The sequence below is a fragment of the Cyanistes caeruleus genome, chromosome 4 (genome assembly GCF_971803275.1).
Source record: "Cyanistes caeruleus chromosome 4, bCyaCae1.hap1.1, whole genome shotgun sequence".
In the NCBI taxonomy this organism is placed as follows: domain Eukaryota; kingdom Metazoa; phylum Chordata; class Aves; order Passeriformes; family Paridae; genus Cyanistes; species Cyanistes caeruleus.
This window is the reverse complement of record NC_141704.1, coordinates 74,581,057-74,603,332: the sequence shown is the minus strand read 5'-3', so window position 1 is coordinate 74,603,332 and position 22,276 is coordinate 74,581,057.

The window sequence follows — 22,276 nt, the reverse complement described above, 5'->3', positions numbered from 1 at the left end:
TACACCCAAGATGGACAATGGTAATGTTCTTCATACAGTCATTTTAAGTTTCATACATACATTATAAGTTCAGTCCATTTACATATCAGGCATTAATCCTCCAATTACAGCTTTAGGTAATGAAGTCATATATCCCCCAGTTATTTTCCCCCCTCAATTCACCTTTGTTTATATGTTTTGGGGTCTGAGGCAGTCAAGTATCCTTGAGGCCCAGGCCCAGAGAGGAATTGTTTTGTCTGAATAAAATGGGAGAACAGTAGCTGACAGGCTATGGAGCTTTGGAGTTATACACTAAAGAATTGCAGGTTTAAAAGTATATGAAAAATATAAAAGCTAAAATCCTAAGGCATCATGATAATCAGAAATGCCCGATGCCAAAGCTTGCTCCCTTCCCTGCCTTCTCTGCAGGAATCCCACACCTCTGGTTGCCAACATCCCTCGGGGTGCCTGTGCTGCACACATTAAGCAACTGGCCAGTGCCAAGGGGATGTTTCATGTCATGGGTGCCAAGGGAAGAGCACAGAAAGATTCATGGGCAGTGGGCATAGGCTCAGGTTTAGGAATTTACTCCAGCAATTTACTAATCCCCATGAATTTTTTAGATGTGCCCAAACACTTATTCCCCTCACAGCATTAGTGTCTTGCCCAGCAGATGGAAATAGTTTATCTTCCTCTCATTCACATGTCAGCAGCAAGCAACAAGTCCTTGGGCCTGTGACAATTTTATTTTATAATTTTTTTTTTTAGGAGGGGAGGACATATTTTTGTTCTTCTTCTCAGATTTAACATAATTTTTTTTGTGTTTCATGTTTTGCCTCTAAATACAGCCAAGTTAAGGTCATTCAGGTGTCTCTCAAAAGAAAAGAATCAAGAATACCAGCAATCACACCTATATTAGACACAGATCTCTAAAAACCATATCTCTATGTAGAGTTTTTCTGTTTTCCCTTGCAATAGTAAGACAGGAAAGAGAAAAAAAATGCTATATACTATTTTTCTGTATCTCCTTTCATGTTGGCCCACAGAATAGTTTCACAAGTAAAGTCTTGAATCAACTGTGATGTCACTGTGTTATTACTGCTAATGTATATTTTTCTTTATTGAACAACAGCAAATGCATTCCAGAAATAAAAATTATTGATAAAATTTAAAAAAAAAAAGTCAAGGTGGCAGCACTAACCAAGAGAGTTTAGGAAATGCCATATGCTAGGTACCTTTACAAACTCAGCTGAAGCCTCTAGGCATTAGCATTATATTAGGATTGCTGGAGTTTTCAAAATGAGTGAAAATATATTCAGATATTATTTTCTGCATTATATTCAGCAGAGAATGGAGAAAGTTCACTTGTAGTCTCTCTTACCTGATTTATGTTGGCTTTTGCAACAAAGTTCAGGTGACTGCAATTTAATTTTTTTTTTTAAATGTAAAGAAAATACCATGCTGTAAAAATAGCACTCTAGTAGGGAAGCTTCAGTTCTTGCATTCATTTAAAAGCTGAGTCACTGCACAAATATTAAAATAATCCTAAACCAAACATCCCATTCTTACAGCTAAAGAAAGTTGGTGGGGAAATGGAGTGCCTGGATTGAACTAACAAAGGTGGGAGGCTGAAACACTTGAAGATGGACTGGCCAGGAACTCAGCCACTAATCAGCCTCAGCTGTGAAGGATAAACTGAAGCCACCAGAGGTGTGCCTTTCTTCATGCGTGACAGCACGTCACAGAGTCAGCAACATGAAAACTGAAAACTGTGTGTCAAAGGTCTGAACTAATGTGCACATGACCCATTCCATGTAAGAGGAATCTGTACCAAATTGGGCTAGGCTTAGATGTCTGTGCAGCTTTCCAGGTTATCCTGACTACTGTGAGTTCCTCAGAGGCCTTACTTTTGTCCAAGAAGCTGATTGCAAATTCAATGAAGAAATAAAGAAGTTGAAATGAATAAATGACATAATGTCCCACTATATAAAAATCCCAAAAGCATTGAAGAAAAAACCCAGTACAAAAGCTTTCTATTCATGTAGCATAACTCTGCATGTTTTTTTACACCTGGAAAATCAGAAAGCTCAAATCAATGTTTAGAAAAACTTAATTTTAGTTTTTTTGAGTTTTTTTTTAAAATATACTTGTGCTCATAGTTTGCAAACTTAAGCCATGGTGCCTAATAAAGGTGACATTGTTTCAGAAATTTAGAATACAAACTTTTAACTCAGACATTAACTCATATCCACTGTGGAAAATCAGATTGGGAGATAGACACAAAAGCTAAAAGTTTAATGAAAATATGCAACAGAACCACAAAACTCTTCTGCTGAACTTCTGACTTTTGTGACTTTGACTTCATGATCATAAGGTTTCACTAAAAGAGTGTTTGCATTGAATTTATTTTCTTTGTATTCTTTTTGGAGATGAGTTCACATGAGAATTTTATCTTTGTTTCCTGGGATTCCATCTGCTCCTACTGCCATTCCACTCCCTATGAGCCCTTCACAAATGGCTCCTGTGGACAGGGCTTCAGGTGAGGAACAGTTACAGGAGTAAGATTAAGTCTTCAGATGAAAAGGTGTCCTTTTCATTCAGACTTCCTTGATAATAAAGGATGAGGGAGTGGAAAAGAACAGAATACATAGCAGTGACAGAAGTGTTCCTAAAGAAAATGTGTCTCTGAACCTTTTCTTCAGAAGAGTTCCTGCCTACATGTGAAGGGTGCTGGGTTGACAGAATGGGTAACATGAACTCCCTCAGAATTAATGATGTCCTGCCAGAGCTATAAAAAAAGTGTAAGAATGAAGTGACTTAATCACCACAAAATCATAATTGTACACTCACCCAGGCTGAGATTGCAGTTCAATCCCTTGTTAGCTCAGGGCTAATGTCAAAGTTAGGTCAGGTTGCTCAGGTTTTGCGAATCTTTGGAGCAGAATCTCTAGTTATGAGGTAACAATAACCCCAGAGGCCCATCAGGCTGGCAAGCTGTATTTTGATATCCCGTAAAGGAACTGGGATCAGCTTTGTGGTATGAAAATCACCCAGCACACCACACAGAAATACAAGGACAACACTACAACTGCAAACGTTTAAGAAAATTTCAATCAGCATATGAGAGGTTTATGGAAAAGATTTTCGAAGACCAGCAGAAAGGCCAGCTTCTTTCCCAAAAGCTACTAATGAACTGTTGCATGACCTCAGGCAAAATCACATCAGTGCTCCATCCTTCTGCTTCCCTCCCCACTGGGTCTATTTAGACTGGGAGTGCTTTCAGGGCCAGGGACTGTCTCTCAGTGTCTATTTACACAGTGTCTGACACAGCCAGCCCCTGATACTGCAGGGGACCTACAGATGCTATTGCATTACAGAAAAATAACAACAGTGACAAGCAAGATGTAACCAAATTAGGCAAATTGTGAGAGGGAATAAATATACTTGTGAGAAACTTTGCTGAGTTTTTTATGTTGAAGAGTTTATTATGACAGCAGATTTTAATGAACAGTTAGAGAAGGCAAAACCAGCAATGAAAATGCATGTAGAGGCAGAGCTGCAAAAACCAAAGACTAAAGATCATCTTTGGGTCTGTTAATGGAACCCACAGTTAATCTGTTAGAGCTGATTTTTGTTGCATGTGATATAGCACACTTTCACTTACTCATTTTCAAAATGGGAAGAATTTTAAATGATTTTAGAGACAGGAAACAGGTAATAGTGATTGTTAGTGAAATTTCACCCAGTTGTCCCTAATAATGACACCAATAACTTGTTTTATATTCTTATCTTCAAAGGTAGCCTCTTTAATTTCCAAGTTGCAATGAAATATCTGTAATGACTTTTTAGTATTATTGTTATTTCAAATTCATTTCAATGCCGTGTGAACAACTCATTTCTGAACTCCATGAGAATATTATTGTAGACTCCAGCAAAAATTTTAGCTCCTTCCAAGAAATGCTTCTAAGAGCAAGGAAGAAGACACTGAAGCCTGATGAATGATTCATTTATTTTTTCATGTCAAGGAAAAAAGCAGTGTCAGGAGGAGGTAGCAGATAGTAAGCAAATAGATTAAGCAGCCTTGTTGGAAATATTTTTACTTTTTTCCTAAAATACACTTTAGGATGTTATGACTTCATATACAAACTAATATCCCTTGAAATGAGAGATAAGGAATTATTTTTTTGGTATTTCTCTGTGGGGAACATTTTTGGAAACACCTGATACCTGAGGCAGTCTACTTCATTTCAAAGGCAAGTATTTGCACCTTAGGAGTAACCTCTGCTAATGGATGCAAACCTAGCAAGGTAGCAAAATAACTTTGATCTCCCTTTCAAAATGTTTTTGGAATTTATCCATTGCCAGGGAATGAGTTTCATCTCCTGGAAAGCTCTGAATCCTCATATTAATTATACCACTCTATTGACAAAGTTAAATCTTAATATTATAGACTTACAATATGATTTGCATAAATACAAAAGTGTCTTCACCATTTAAATATTCCAAAGATTTCTAGGGCCTTTTATATTCCAGAAATAGAAGTAGAAATACTTCAGTCACAAACATTTGTCATTCCTGTCTCAATGTAAGTTTTATAAGCAAGAAACTGTGCAGAAACTGCCCAATTTCAATGCATACAACCAAAAAAATATGTACTGTACATTGTGTCAAGAGTTACCAAAACTTTTTTTTTTTTTTTTTTGTACAATGAAGTGGATTTTTAATGTTAATGTTTTAAATGCTGGATATCTGTAGCTTTTAATACTATTAGATGATTTAGCCATGCACACAGTCTTGTATAATTTCAGATAAAAATAACTGGAAAACTGGGGAGTTCAAGTCTGAAATGGACTTTGGGCTTTTAATACAGTTTGATTAGAAAGTTTATAATTCTTGCTATATAGAATTCTTAAGTCTTAGGGAAACAAACTAAAAAATATCCCCCTATCTGGAACTTGTTTGCTATCCATTTTTTTCATTAGAACCAATTATTTGTCTTGTACTGTTGTTTTGCCTCAGCTGGAACTGAAGGACTACATTCAATGAGCTTTTTATCTTTGTGAGATCTCTTGAAATAAATATTCTTTCCACAGAGGCAATCTAGTGCGATGAATTGTTAAGGACTAATTAAAAGAACAAAAGTCATAAGGAACAATGGAGATTTCACAGCCAATTCACAGCCTTTGCACTAAAACACCAGTTGAAGAGCCAGTGTATTAAAGAAATCCCAGTCCACAAGGCAGGACTCTGACTATGAACTCTGCAGACTGGTCTCCTGGTTTTGTATATTTTACAAAGGTCAAACTGAGCCCAAAAACAAGTGCACAAATGAAGCGTTGGACTAGCAGTTGAAGTGAGAATCCAGTTATGTTTTATCTTTGTTATGGGGTGGCTTTACGTTTAAGGTAGTTTTGAGAGCTAAGGAAGTTGAGGCTGCTGGTCGTTGATGAGAGTCCTTTCTCTTGACTAATTATCAAGCATTTCTAAGAATTGACAGCAGTTGTGACCATTAAAAAGTGAATTCAACTTGTGAACACTCTCTTATGAAGTACAGTCAGAGCTCTCTTGTCTTCTTTTGTTTCCGGCTTTTGAGAAGGTAACAAGGCCCTGTCATATCCTCTTCTTCCCCCACCCCCGCTCCCTCGGCGATAAGGCCACAGAAGACGAAAGGCGGGGCGGGGGGGGAGGAAAAGAAAGCAGAGCTGCTCAGTTACTGCTGCTGCTGGACTGAAACCTGATACCATGAACTCTTGCAGCTTTTCTAAAGCTTTTAATTCTTTACTATCTGGATAAAATGTACAGATTACTCTTTTTTCTCAGAAAGACAGAGAAAGAGAGAGACAATCAACATGAAGAAGACATCATAGAACCACCAAAAACAGTGAGGAAAAGAGTTAAGTTTTAAATAAGAGAGAAAGAATAAGAAGATGCTTGACAGCTGAAATATCTTTCTGTTAAAGCTATGGAAATAGACAATAGTAGTTTAAAAAGACTCTTTTAATTCGTGATAAGAGTATTGAGAAGAATAGAGTATTCAAAGTGTAAATTTTGAGCAAAAGAGAGAGTACTTGTGATACTGTGAGTTGCTGGAATTGAGTAGAGTGAAGATTTTGAAGCCTTGGGGGGCAAAGAGAAAACTGTTTTCAAGGAAGGCTCACAGAGACAGATGAAGAGGACTTCTGCCTTTGAATAACTCGTCCTTAAAATAGCATCCCTAGACCCATGGCCCATACACATCTCGGAGTGATGTGAAAATGGGAGGAGTGAACTCTGATGACAAATTTCCGGGCAGCTGACATTAGAGAAATAGAAAACTATAACAAAAATAGTTTTCTTGTGAGAAACTCCATAGATAGGCAGAAAAAGACTTCTGTTTCTCTACAAAGACTGATAAAAAGACTCTAGCAAGAATTGAGACTGTTTTTGACCACCAAAGTTCTAAAGTTTTTTTTTTGTCTCTATGTTATGTGTACAAAGAAATGGTCAAGTAGTGAGAGATAAAAGGGTTTTCTGGAAGTTTATTCTGGTGTTCTTATTCTTGTAGTTTGTTAATAAACTGTCTTTATTCCTTTTAAGTTTTAAGCCTTTTTTGCTCTTGTTCTAATCCATATCTCACAGCAAGAAATAAGTAATTTTTAAACTGGTTTAAAACCACGACAATCTTTATTTTGCTTTCTAGTCTTAAAACTATTGTTATTGGCTTCTAAACCTTGTATAAAAACAGATACTCATCCAAGAGAAATATTAATAATAATAAATACAGGATTATGCAATAATTTGATTAACCCAATAAATTAACAAACCATAACAATCCAGTACACTGGGTGTATAACTTAAAAAGAAGGCTGAATAATTTAATTAAGTATTTTAAATCCTACCAGATATCTGACCAAGTCAGACAATATAAATCAAAATAAAAATCTTACTTTCTGTGTTCTTCATTCAGATTTTGACAATGTTATAAATACATATTATAATATTGACTTTTCGCAAGTATTAAGATGAATGTTATATGTATAATGTGAAAATGGCTTTGCTGTGTGAATGTAGTTTTTTTTCTGCTATTAGCAAAAATTTAGGCATAAGTGATAAGAGTTGATATAGTGTGTTTGTACTGCCTGCCCAGTTAGGATAACCTCCAGTGAACAGATGATGGGGACCAGGCTGCTATCAACACTCACACAAGTGGAAAGAAGGAGCCAAAGCCCAAATTAAAAGATGATAAGAAGAGGATTAAAACCACAAGCCAAGAAACGCACATGCTCTGAAAAGGTGGACCCAAGGAGTGGCCATGCTAAACAGTTCCTGGAAAATGCAAACTAGTTAACAGAAAAGTTTGAATATACATAAAGTCTATGAAAATGCATCAGGTTGATGCAATAGAAATGGTATTTCCAAAACACCAGGTGTGCTCTTGGCAAAGTGCCAAGCACCCGGCTGTTAATCTTTGTTTTATTATCTGTGTTTTCTATTGTCTTTTATTAAACTTTTAAATTTTACCAAGAGAGTGAACGTCGTTTGTCACAACAATAACATTATGCAAATACAAAGTTTGACATCAGATCAGAATATTGCTGAAAAGAGCAGATACTGATTCCTGACTGACATTCCCTTTGAAAATTCACACCGCCTGAGATTTCTAACTTTGATGAATGATTTGGATTATATTTAAAATTCATTTTATTATTTGATCTAGGCAGATGGAATCACATTTATTCAAGCTGGAATGAATTTAACTTATGGGTCCTCTCAAAGGTGTAATGCCATCCCAGCTCTGGCCAAAAGACTGACTGGTAGAATCAAATACCGTGGTCTAATTTTGAATCAACACACACCTCTGAGTTAAAAAAATGTATTGACTATGTTTGGTATGAATGTTTAAGGAATTTGTATTTGGGGAAAAATTAAACAATGACCTTTTAACATTGGGACCGAAAAAAAGAAAAATAATAAGACAACATTATATTTCTTACTGTTTTGGAAGGAAGGAGGAGGTAGAAAAATAAACCTTAAGATACAATATATGCTTTTTTTAAGTGAACAGACCTGACATTCCTCAGAGAGTGGCTGAGCACCTCCTTCAGAAAGCACAGTCCCCCAGCACCAACACATGTTGGCTTCCACAGCAGAATGCCTTCCTACAACACTGCAGAGACACTTGACTTCCTCCTGGGGAAGTGCAGCTTTCTTCCCTAACAATGGCCCAACTGCTTTTCATAACGGAGATAAACGCTCCCTGCTGTGAATTGTAATAGAAAAACATGTCAAACAACCAACACTAAAAAGAAGCACAGCCAAAAGACTGGCTTTTCCTGTTTTTATGTGCAGCACAGAGGAAACCAAGCACATGAACTCCACTTGCTTCCTTACAAGTCAAAATATAATTTCTTTTAAATGAGAAGAGGAAAAAATGCAACTCATTTCTGACCCTTTTTTCATTCTGAAGTGCAGACATGAAAACTGAACCCATTAGCATTTAGTTGCCAGAGGTTATAATGAAACCTCTGAATGTGAAAGTCATATGATTTGTTAAATATAAAAAAAGGAATGGTTATTCCGTTTGGATTTTTTCCACCGTTTTAAAAGCTGTGGTAGTATGAGTGATAAGGACATCCAGTTGCCATTCAGATGGTCTCATGGTATTTTCTAGTTTTAGGTTCTCTGCTCTTGCTGACAAAAGATCACTTGCTTAAACACTCCTTCCCTTTCATCCCATCATGTATTTGCTTTCTCCTACCCCACACGCTTTGCTTCATTGCCTTATTTTCCCCCCCAACTAACTTCTAATAGCCTACTAGTTTTATTTTGATGTCTCTAGTTGATTAGGTCAGTGAAATTCTCTTTCTTGCTGTCCTTCTCACCTGTTTAAACTGGGAGATGCTGGAAATTAGGTTCTTTTTAGTGAGCATGGATGAGTCTACAAATTATTATTTAATATTAGATTTCAGTCTGGGTTAAATTGTGCAGAAAGTGGTCAGAGATCAAATGCACCCACTGCCATGGCTGAAGACAATCCAGGTTAATGGCACCATCCTGATAATGGTTGATGAACAGGTAAAAAAAATGTCATTTGGAGCCTGAACAGCTGCTTATAGAGCTGAGAGTCATTTTGATAAGAGTGAACTTCTGACAGTCCTGCTTGGAGAGAGTGAACACTACTTTTATTTAGTGCTTTTCCTCAAGCAGAAAGGTCTTCTGTTCTCTTTCTCTGTTCCCCTTGTTTGCTACCTGTATCAGACTTCTGGAAGGAAATACTCCTGCACATGCAGCAGACTCATAGTATCTAATTTGTACGTTTTTCTAGGAGCACCAGTAGACAGATAGGAAACCTGACACCTCCACCTCTCAGACCACTTAACTGAACATGCCTAGACTAACTCCACAGCATGTATTTCAGTGCATCTGACTCACTAAACCTATAGAATGAATACTTGCCTGAGGAATTCAAAGCCCTAGGTGCTGGAAAGGCGAGCAAATATCACTGGTACATCTATTTTTCTTGAAGTATCCACATCACTGGCAGGTGATGAGGCTTGATAGACTCTTTATTCAGTATGTTCTTAGGTGGGAATCCTGTTGGTGAGGGCTGAATCCTCCCAGGGGCCTCTGATGTTCAGCATTTCCACATCTTCCACAGCTTCTTTTTGTTAGCTGTGATTTTAACTGCAATGAACCCATTGCTGCTTGATTTTAAACCAAGCATTTCAAAAGGGCAAAAATATCAGTGACTTCTTCTCATGTTGCTGTTTATGTACTATATTTTAACACCTCCTTGCTCCATATATAGAGCCAGCACCTTGCACCTGGAAGTTAAGGCAATCTTAATCATGAACCCTAAATCTACAGCCTAATCTAAATCTAAAGCCTACTAAGGTTCCTCACTCACTTGAATGGTGGATGCCTGTGCTTTGGGAACAGAAGGCACTGGACTCTGTTCCTGTTTATAAAAGTGACATTCTAGACAATAAATAATTGTGAGATTAGAAACAATAGATTAGAGAATGCAAGATGTTTGTTACTGTAATAAGGATGATTATACCATGAGGGGAATGGGAGAGGTCACAGAAACAGCAAGAGACAAGAATCACAACAAGAGGCCTTGAATGTATGATTATCAGGAAGGCTGCTTCCACCCTGCTCTGGTTTCTGTTAGCAAGACCCCAGCTTGGAGCCCATCTGAAGACTCTGAAATATAAATGCATTAAGGTACATGAGCTACTAGGGCTTTAAAGAACCTAAGAGTCATGACATTATCTGATACACAGGACAAAGAACAGATTCTCAGAGTAGCCAGAGAAAGCAAACAATTAATTACAAGAATAGCCTGCCCATATGTTGTTCTTTCCAGACCTGAGCCCGACATAAAACCCTCAAAAGGTATAAATTAGATTTGAAGATGCTCCTAACCAAGGGAGATGCCAAAACTCACTTCTATTTGATGTAGAATTAAGTATTCGGCAAAGCACAGTCACACACTATTTGTGCATGGTGTGGAGAAAAAAGAGATAGCTCAGTTGGAAGCATAATGATGATTACAATCTCTGAGGCAATACAGAAGATCCAAGAAAAGAAGTGGATGCCGAATCTCTTGAGCCAAGTGATTGGATCTCAAGCCAATGTACTCAGACTGGGGTGGGAAAAGGTAGCAAAACAGGCAAAGGGTAGAAAACAGGCAAAGAATAAAGCACAACTTTTAGATGGCTGAAATTTTCTTTCTCCTCAAGTCACAACTATCAAATAGCCCATGTGGAATCTTAGAATGGTTGTGATATCTAGGACAAGATTTTTTGCATCATTAGGTCAAATGTTAAGGACTGCTAATAATCTGAGTATTCTCACAGTTATATTGGTCAATATTGGCTACCTGTTTGTTCACACACTGGATTTCTGACCTTTACAGTCAGAAGGAACCAGACCCTGTCGTTCTGAAGGTTTATATCCTATCAGAGAAGCAGTGAGGGATATGTTGTAATGGCTGGAGTCTCTAACTGCCACTAATGAGGAGCGAGAACAGTTTTTTCCAGGTAGAAATTAAGACATATTTTTACCTAGCGACTGTCAGTCCTTATTACCACATTTTACTGAACTGGGGCCTACATGTGAGCTGTTGGAAATTGTATCTGTCAGAAGGATGTTGTCATCTATACCATAAAGTCTAGGTTGCAATTTTTAAATTCAGTGAATAGATGTAAATAATCATCTCCCAGTGAAGTAGGGGAAAGAAGCAGCTGTCTGGGTTGCATTACACTTGTGACTAGAAATGGAAATTCAGTAAAAAATAAAGGAGAACTGGTTAATTTGCCATATCAGTTTTTGTATGGCAACAAAGACTGAAACTTGAGAATTTTTAAGAATATATCAGACTATTAATAGTAATTTTTTTTTTCAAAAGCCATGTACTATATGTGGCCTTATTATAGTGCATATCTGCTCTATTTTTATTAATGCTTCTTTAAAATCTCAGTCTGTCACAGTTGTGGTTCTCTAGCAATCTGACAACTGTAGCAATAGCAATACTGCCTGTACTTAGTTTCTTTTCCCAGCAGAACCACAGAAAAAAATGTTTATAATTGACCATTCAGTGACACACAGTTGCCACGTTTGTTTTATTTTGCATGAGTTATCTACACTCTGTACTATTTCCTGTTATGTGTATGGCTACATTCTCCTGTTTCCAGCTCAGATCTCCTCCAAATGTGCAGAATCTGTTGATATCTGTGTGTTCAACCCAGAAACAGTCTGTAGTTCAGCAAAGCACTTAAGGACAAAAATAACCTCTTTGTTACTCAGCAAAGCAATTTATTTCAGTATGCAGGTAAGCATTATGCTAAAAGTGGACGAAATCATTATTACCTGGTGCTAAAATTGTGCTGAATTGCATATCTTGCCTAGGCAATGGAGGAATTAAAGGATGACCCTGCAGATTCAGCTGTAGTGGAACTGTTGTTGAAAACTTAGGAAACAGTAGAGCTCTCAGCTCTATTTTCCTCTATTTTCTTCTATTTTCCAAAATAAACTGTAGTGGAAGACCCAAAAAAATTGAAGGAAAATGGGTCTGTGTCCCAGAACACCTTTTTGTATGTTCAAATGCAAAGACACACTTATGTTTCTGCTTTGTTTATGAACTGGCCTTTTTCAGCATTGGTAGTAAACCAAGTAACTGTAAATGCATATTTTGCTTATTTAAACCAGTCCCTTATTACCCATCTATATTTAAAAATAGAATACTTGTATTTAATGTTACATCCCAGCAAAAATGTGAACGCATTAGAACCATGCCTTTCAGTATTGTTAAAATTTATTTCCATCACAGATTTCCCCTCTTTTTGCTCTTACAGTCTTCTGGCCTTTGACAGAAAGGAAGGCAAGCTTCCCTTTTCCATGACTTTCCATATGGTTCATGCTTCTTTGGAGCAGATCCAGAAAAGAGCAAGAGGGATCTGACATTTTTAATGCTGTGAGTCAGCATAGCAGTTTAGTGCTGTGGGTTTCTGAGACGCAAAGGTACCTGGAGGGATGTAAGCGAAGAGAGGAGGATGGAGTGTTGTAGTGCATCTAAAAATCTTGGTACCTCCCAGGGGTAAAACTCACCTCTGGTTTGTGTAATGTTAGTTCCTACCTGAAAACCTTCTTTCCCTTCCCCCTTCCCATTGGCTGTGACCTCCCTGCATCCCCTAATCACCCCCGCCCCCTGGTATAAGAGACAAGACCCAGAGCATTTTGGGCTCTCTCTCTTGCCCCGGATGGACGACACACAATAAACCCGGGATTATTCCAGCAAGTTTGAGCCTCCAGTGTCTAGATACTTTGAGTCCGTGTTGTATCCACTCCAGGACCCGCCTCCGCCGCCTGTGCCCTGAGAGGAGCAAGCTCACAGCACGGGGGGTGGGACAGAGGGGTCCCATCGGGGAGAAGGACTGCAACAATGGAGCATGATAGAACAGAGAGGACTTGCCCAGCCTGGAGAGAAGCAGAGCATGCAAAAAAAAAGCTGTGTTCTGTAAAGAAAAATAAGGAAGGTTAGGAAAGGCATGAAAAGCCAGAAGAGATGTTATTTAGATGTTTTGCTCTTGAAGATTTAGGAGTTGGCACTGAAGTGTGCAGGAAAGCAGAAGCAAGAATTTCAAGTGTTTATCATGTGATTCAAGCCATGAGGGGACTGTGAGAAATTTGAGGAGCAAGTAGCAATGTGTACTACAAATATGTCACAATATAACACAACAGCAGTGAGACCACTTCAGAACAAGGAATGTAGTTTTTTGACATCTAACTATGCCAAAAAAAGAATCTTCCTAGGGCTCCTCACATTTCTGGATGGAAAGGATCATGGGGAGTGCATCATGGAATATCTACAAGACTTACCTTTCTTCAGTTGCCCCCTTAATGAAATATTTTGGTGGGATCCTGTCCATTGTTACACTGAATATTAGATTACAGGCCCTGGGGCCCCTGTGACAGGGTTCAGCAGAGCATTTTGGCAGTATTTTAAGTATGGCAGGATACAACAGTGCACTTTTAATCCCTTGATGGGTAAGAATATACCTAATATGTAGTAAAATCCATAGTTTTCAGTAAACATATAATAACTGTGAAGTTATAGTCATTTTTCCTCTTTATTTCTCATTATTCACATGAAATTAAATGTTACTGAAGGTTAATGTTTACTATTGAAAACAGATGGAATCCATACAATTTAGAACAGTTTATCATAAAACTTCAATATTTCCCAAACTGTCTTTTGCAAGAGAAGCAGAGAAAATGAAGAAAAAGAAGAGGTGGGAAATTACTTAACTAACTCTAGACCTAGCTTTACAGTTGTTAACTTCATTTTTTTTTATTTTTTTTTTTAATTCCATCCTCCCTCAAAGCACATTTCTCATTTTATTTTGATGAGCAGCTCAAACAACTATTTACAAAGTCCTGGTACTGCTGATAGAAAATCCACCCACAAGAAAAGGTAAACTTTATGCTCTAACATATATTACTGTAGAGTGCAATGACTTCATCTACGCCCACGTGGGTTAACTTGTAATTAGTGCAAGGCATTATTGTAAGGGTTAGCAGATCACAGCCCAATACACCAGAGCTCAGGCTGTCTATTGGATCTTGTTCTGAGCCCCGAGGGAATCCACATCGACTTCTCCCCTCAGCTGCAGACTTTGTGGAGTCTCTGTAGCCTGGGAGTTTGGTAAACCCAGGACCCTCAAGAGCCTTAGAAAACTCTGTTTTGCTTTGGTTTTAAATTGGTGATTACACAACACATAATGTGATCACTGCTGTAGCTTGTGGTGTCACCTCTCTGTCATACCTAAAAGGCCACTTTAAGACTGTAGAGGAGCAGGCTTTAAAGATATTTCAGGGGTAAAGAGAGCACTCATCAAGGAGTAGAAGCAAGAGTATATCACTCGGAGCAAGGCAAGCTCTCCCCCCACACATTCCTGCCAATGCCAGTGATCTGTTCACCCCCGTCATTGCAGTCCTGGGCCCACTTGGCTCTGCCAAAACCCCTCTGTCCTGACCTGTGACACCCTTGGCTCTTCCAGTCCTGGGGCTCCCTAAAGGCTCTGCCAGGAGCTCCTTTCTGCTATGACCTGAGCTCCTTGTGTTGCTCTTGATCCCTATGGAATCCTGGGCCCCTCCATCCTCTGTAAATAAGCCCCTGTCCTGACCTGCAGCCACCCTTCCCTTTGGGATCCAGGGTCTCGGAGCAGAGTCTGTCAATCATCCCAGACCACTGCATAGGGTGTTAGGGGGATTTCTCCTCCTTTTTTTGCTGTATGTGGGGGAAGGTGGGGAGGGAGAAGAAAGGGCTGTTTTTAAAGCTCAATAGACTCAATGAAGAATTTAAAAAATACAGTTTATAACATATTATGAAAACAAAGGCTTTGCCCTGGTTCACTGCAGCATAATCACATGAAATGACACTTTTCTACTTGTGGGAACACAGCATGGATTGAAATAGAAGGAGAGAACACACAGGAAAGGATTAGTCAGAAGCAATCAAAGATCCTGATAGGCAAAAGAAAATCTTAAATGTCTTTGCGTGCAGTTGGAGGTGCAGCCCTGCACAGCTCAGCCCTGCTCCCTTTGTAGCACTCTCTGCTGAATTCCCACACTCAACATTTTTGCTCTCCCCCATCTTTTTGTATCCTTGTCCATGTGGGACCTAACCCATCAAATCCGATGTGCTGAGTGTTCCTGAGCTCAAGGGGATGGGTTCACGTGTCTAGGATTTCTCAGTAATTACTTGTGTGATAAGACAGGCAAATTCACGGATTCAAAATTTGAGGGTTCAAACTGTGAAGTGTTTGAGCTAGAGATTTTTTAATTTTTGTCTGTAGAGCTTCATTCAAAAAAGTGCATCTACAGTAATATTCTCTTTAATTGTATTAATGTGCGAGATGACAAACCTTGAATATAAAATCTACTTCTAGTAATAAGGTAACTTTTGTTTCTTTCTTCTAATGCTTTTGTAAATCCTTACCCTACAATCTTTAAATCTTAGTGTTCCCAGTCTGGATTTTTTTTTCCCCTCTGATCGTTATCAGCATTTAAAATATTTATCTTGTGATAACTTCTTACCGCTGTAGCATCCTCTTTCCTTGGTTCTGAAACAATGTGGATTGAACACCCCCTCACCCTTCTCCCCCCTCCCAACTTTGTCCAGGATTTTGGTTTCTTCACATCACCAGGAACATTTGTTTGCTGATAGTTGTTTTGATAATCTTTAACTGTGTACATTCAGCAAGAGACAGGCAAGCAGTAACTTTCTGTGAATTGTTTCAAATTCATTAAATGTTTGTATTTCCCATATTTATGTCAAGACCACAGGTTGAAATTACCCAGATGAATTTGCTGAATGGTCTATTTGGTGACTTGCTGGAAGCATCATCTCCTAGTTCAGAAAAAGCTACCAATCATTGGGGAAAAAAATGCTTATTCAGAAATGTCAAGTATTTTTATGATGGCTCTGTAGTTTACAGCATGATGCACTGGGTGGAAAGTAATTTTAGACATGTATGGATCTTGCTGGGCTGAGCCAAAAAAAGGAGAAGTGTTTCATGTCTGTGAAATGACTTTAAAAATAAAATTTGCATGTATTTCTAAGTCAAAATCTGAGTCAAAATATTTGTGTTAGTACTGACAAAATTATTTCATTAAAAAACTTTGGGTTTAATTTGGCAAAAATAAATAAATTCCATCTGATTTCAAGAACAATGTAAGTACAACCAAAACCCCATGTAATCTGAAATATCTAATCAGACATAGCTACAGGTGATTTTCCCTCTGCTTAGACTGTGATTCTATTTTTGGCTTAGGTTCATTTTGGGTTGTAATTACAATATGGGAAAATGAGCTGTTTGTTGGTTTTGGGCATTTGTTTATTGTTTTTTTGTTGTTGTTTTTGTTTAGGTTGTGTCTGGTTTTTTAAAATGTATTTTATTCTAGCAAAGTATGTCTGGGAGCAGTTTGCATTGGGTTTTATAAGGGAAACAGAACTGATTAAAAGAATCTTCCCCTTTAAATGTACTGAAGGTAGGGGAAAATGTACTCATTAAAATAATTGTAATCCTTTATTTCATACAGCTCTAAAATAGTTAAATGCATAGACAAGCATGACACACATGATAATGTATTATAAATGAATTTCATTAAAAAGGCCAAGTTAAATTAGGTGTTTATCCCATCTTAAAGAGCATTTAGAAATGGCAAGATGGCAAGAGAGAAGGCAGATCTCAGACTACCTAGAAGATATTGATGGTACATATTGTGAAACACAGTCCTTGAGATTCCAAGGTTTAGATTGTCCTTTTCTAGCGGGACAGGATACCAAGGATGTGAGCTAGCCCAGGAGGAATTCCAGCACAGACAGCTAAGATACCTCCAGGAGTGGATGCTGTCCCTCCCACCACACACCCAGCATTTCCACACATATTTGACAACTTTCTGGGTCAGTGCCAGGGATCCTGGCCCTGGGTTGTACCAAATCCTTGCAGTGTGAGGTGAGGAATTACAGTTCCTCACCTTCCCTCCTCTGTCCTCTCGTGTTATCAGGTTCTCCCTGACCCACACTTAGCAAACCAAAGGAAATGAATCAAGATTAACCCTGCTCTTACTCAGCTGGTTTTAATGAGAATTTTATTTTAGAAAACTCTTCCTCCACACACCAGTTTTCCTTCTCATGGTGATCCTACGAGCCTGATGCTCACTTGATTTCCACAGAACCTGGTGAGACAGTCCTGCTTCACTCCTGTTGCAGGAATAGCAGCAAATCCACAAGTCCAAGAAGGCTTTGTATAGGTGTAGTGCCCACCAGAAGCTGTGGGCTGTATTCCTTCATCACCAAAGACAAGACCCTAAGTGACCTAAGCTACTTTATGCAGTACTTTATGTACTGTTTATGCAGGTTTGGTGCATTTGAAAGATCCCAGAAACTTGGTGAATGCAGGGCCTCAATATGAAAATGCAATTGTCTCGCTGAAGGGGAAAACAATAAAGATGTGCTGCTATTACAGATGTGCCTGAAGGAGAGATGTGGCTCAACAGTTGTTCATCACAACACCAACTTAACAAGGGCTTCAACCTGTCTGGCACTACCCTCCCAAAGTAAACAATGAGAATGTAGGTGCAGAAGAATGCAGGCTGTGTTTTAAACAAGCTCCTGCTGTCTTTCCTTGCTTCCCCAGGGTTTGTAGTGGCCCTAACACAAACCTTACTGAGCACAACCAACATGGGAGGATGGGGGAAGGGACAGGGAAAAGTAGGTAGGGATCGTGTGACTAAAATGAGGTATTGAATTTCTGAGTTTCACAGTGAAACACTCCAGGACAAATAAGGTGCTGAAGCAGGATTTATAATTCATTGAGTAATAGGATTTTGTACTGTTTAGCAGGATTAGGCATGTTAAAGAAAGACCTATTTATTTCAGCTTGACAATGGATGAGAAAAGTGTATAGTGCTCTTCGTTTTTATTTTAAGCAATTTACAGGATTACTCAGTTGTGGAGGCCCTGTGCTGCCCTATCTGCAGCGTGTCACAGCAATGGTGATATTTGGATAATTGCAGTTTTCTCCATACAGTTTCAGAATCCCAGCAGTTGAAGGATCAAAGGTGTGAAGGTTGGTGGAGGGGGGGAGGGAGGGAAAGGAGGGATGTCAGGGGAGAAACAGTAGAAACCAATTAAAACACTCCCTTATTAGGCCCATGACCTCGGTGACCTCAGCCTGCCAAGCCTTTGGGACAGCATGTTCTGTGACTTAATGTTTTTTTTCAGGGGTTTTATGCTAAAGTGCTGACTGTGCTTTCTCCAATGATGTCTGCTATTCACATGGGGACTGAAACCTCTCTTGCAAAGTGGTTGGAGGGGGAAATTGCTTTTTGCTAACATTCAGGATGAGATTTCCTGTTACAGGCATTATTTTGTTCCCTCCTGCTCCTTCTAAAAAAAAAAAACAAAACAAAAAAAAAAAAAAACCCACCCCAAACAAACAAGATATACAGCTTTCTGACATTTTCCTTTCTTAATATTTGACAGTTTTCATGCAGTTGTTTATTTCTGTTGGTCAGTGTGGAAATTAAACTCTCAGCACATCCAAGCTAGGGTTTCAGAGTGAAACACACATGCAGAGCAAGTGGGACTGTTCCCAGAAGTGTTTATTCTTAAGCAAATTTTAGGAAACAGCAAGTTCTATCAGGAAAAGTGCTCAGATCAGGGGGGAGAAGCTGAAAGCCAGATTATTCCTTGGGAATCTGAAATACAGCTTAATTAAACCAGTATTAGTCCTTCACAACAAAGTTTTTAGTTGTGACCACTTTCTTTCTGAATTTAAAACATCTAAGGCAGTTTTAAAATCTGAAATCCTTCCTCTCCAAAAATTCAGATGGCCAAACTCTACTGCCAATTAAGTTATAGAATTCCTGTGGAAATCTGCAGAAGCTGCATAATGCTCGGCTCTAGGCAATTTTAACCCTGAAAATAAACCCCGGTGGCATCACTACTTCACTCTCAAAACCCTTGAGCTCTGCTCTGAGCAATAGGATATCCATGTTTCTTCTGGAAACCCCATTATTGTTGAGGAAACTGGAAAACTAGGTGCTTTAACTGGGATAACTTTCTGCTGAACACTGAATTACAAATATAATACACAGAAAATTAAAATCTGCTTTTTATTCTTCCTAGTAGATGGAACATGAGACCATTTAGAGCAGGAAAAAATAGGTAATGGAAAACAACAAGAACCTTTAAAATCTTTGTAACAGACTCATTTGCTGGACTGAGGTGTTCCTGCATTAAAGTACTGGCATTCTACTTGCAGAACAGGGTGACAATTGTGATGGGCACCTCCTTAATTTCCCTTCCTCCCTAAAGGAAGGATAAACCTATTAAAAATCCTCTGAAGAACAGAGGAATTTTTGTACATGTAGCTATTTTAAGCAGCAGAAGGTTGTTACATTCTCATGGTCTCCACAGAAAGAACTGAATTATCATCAAGTCAGGAACTTGCTGGTTTTATGGCAGCAATAACAAAATCCTGCAAGTTTTGTTCTTCTCACAGTTTGAAAGGAGATATTAAATACTTGACAATGCTAATCATCACATGGCAGAATTAATTAGGAAACAATCTCTTGAAAATTGGCCATTAGTGCAGGCAGAGACAGAACAGAAGGGGGTCAGTAATCTAACGAAATGGTCATCAGCAGCAGTTTAAATACTTTGTTTTGACTGATTCTTGCTAGGATCCCAACCAGCAGGTTACCCAGCAACGAATAATAAAAATGGGGTCCTAAAAATATGTTCATGCAACATGGCAAGAAACACTAATCCAAAAGAGAGGACAAGTTATTTTGGACCACAGCACTGAGGACAGTCAGAATCTTATTTTCTGCTCAGAAAATGTTTCATTGAGATGTGAAACCCTTTTTCAAACCAGAATTATGCCTCAGAATATTCCTGGGAGGTGAATGTGCCAGGTTTCAAAAGTTGTCTGTATGCTAACCATGGCATACAGAAGTAGGTAAAGTATTACAGGTAAAAAGCAACTTTGGGCACTCATGGATGTGCTTGTTTACAGGCATGAGATCAGAGCTCTGAAGTAGATAATGAACTCTTGTGACCTCATGGACAGTCCCAAGATAGTCCCTGAATTTCTCAGAATCCCATGCCACAGGCAGCAAGGGATTATGTTGGAATTGCTGCTAATTATGTTGGAATCCAGCTCCTACAGCTCATGAAAAATCTGTATATATGATATCTGCGATTCAAACTTGGAATAAAATGTGGAAGAATAGAAAATTAATCATAATAATGCAGCATTTTGTGATTTTTCAGGTTTCTGGCTTGCAGTTTTGGAATGTTTTGGGATGACAATAATGTCTGAACTTTTGGCTGCACTGCTCATTAGCTACAATAAGAAGTCTATAGGTAAATTATGAGAGGCAGAAGAGCTGCAATTATTAACTTATCTATGGTTTTTTGTGTAGCAATTTCAAATTGCATTTAGAATTCAAACTGAAAAACAGCCCATATTTCTTTAATGGGTACATTTAAAATGTCTCTTTAGAAGTCATAATTTGAGATTAGATTTTTAGACTTTATATTTTTAATCTATTTCAGCATGTAAAAAACTATTAGTGCCCTATGCTTGATGTTCTGAGAAGCATCCACCTTGCAAACTGTTATAATCCTGACTAATTCTAACCATTGAGTAAAAGCGTTTAGTGAGAAGACAACCAAATCCAACAAAATAATGTTTAAAAATAACCCTAAACAGTTATTCACTTTAGCCCCGTTTGTGCTATCAGTGGTTTATGCTCAAAAGCAGACTGAGAAGTCACATCTGAAATGTATTTTCTATCCAGTTGTTAGAAAGAGAAAATATCAGCAACACAGATATGTTCCATCACCTGCAAAATAATGTAAGAATTCTGTGAGATGTACTTTGAGGAGGATAAAGGTGATTTTAAATCAAGGACCTCATCAGAAATGAGCTGATGTCTGCATGCTAGGCAACTGTCCTGGGAATTTATTCACTCACAGTCTTTCCAGATATTGTCTTTTATACTATTATACCTGGAGCTATGTTTTAACACACTGATTGTTTAACTTGCATTATATTACAGTACTTCGGATTGCTACTTTATTTAAAGACATTATTTTAGTAGCACACAGCATGTGAATAATGCTGGCAGGATTTGGCCAGTTCTCCAAATAAAAGATTATACTGTTCTTATCAAGTGTGGGATAAGGTTTCTCAGTAGTACCCTGAAGTAAACCATGAACAATTCTTGATCTCAGTGAAGCTCAGCACCAAACCCTTCTTTTATAATGATAAAACAATAATGAAATAGGTGGCAAAAAACTGAAGAATGACTGCAAGTGTTTCAATTAGTTCTGCTTAAATATCATAACATTCATATTCCTCTGCGATACCAGTTGCCAAGGATTAGCTCTGATAGATACAACTTGCAGTGCTTGTTCACAATATTTGCTAAAAAATCTGATGTTTCAGTTCTGCAAACTCAAAACACCTGTCTACACAGTCAAAGCAAATTCATTACAAACCAAAATCAATTGCAAGGCAACATGAGAGTAGAATGCTAGTTCAAATGCTTTAGATTTAAGAAGTCAATTAGGAAAGCCTTTTAAAAAGTACATCAAACATGTCTTAGAACAAAAACAGAGTGTATTTTAAATGTGGGTATTAGGAATGCAATTGTAACTACATAGTAACTAAAAATACAATTTGAAAAATATTAACTTTCCACTGCTGTTAAAAATGATTTAAAGCCTAGCACTGTCCAAAGGATGTGTAAATTCTCTCTCCCACTGCTGGAAAAGGAATGAGAGTAGCACCACAGCCATGGTAAAAGGGCAGAGCCACGTGTGTGCAGTTTGCCAAGACAACACAGGAATGCATCCCACAGGCTTCACAGCAGAACCAAGAGTTTAATCTTGTTCAAACACTGCCATGTCCACAAAACCCCAATAGGAACAGGCTCAGTTCTGCGATGCCCCCAAACCTTAATTCTGTCAGAGTCCAGACTGGGCCGGAATCAGTTTGAAAGGCAATTAGCGTCATGAGAGGAGGAAGCTCTGGTATTGCAACAATCTACTCAGGAGTCAATCCCTTCGCTGGGAAAGAGTTAAAATTTACTCTCTTCTTATGGAACTTGCCCTCTCTGGTTTTCTATCATGTCTGACACAATGCACCTTGGTGTCCAGAAACACAAATGATAAGCAAAATTATCACTGGTGAAGGGCATGTATGTATAATATTTGGGTTCCCCCGTGTCGTCG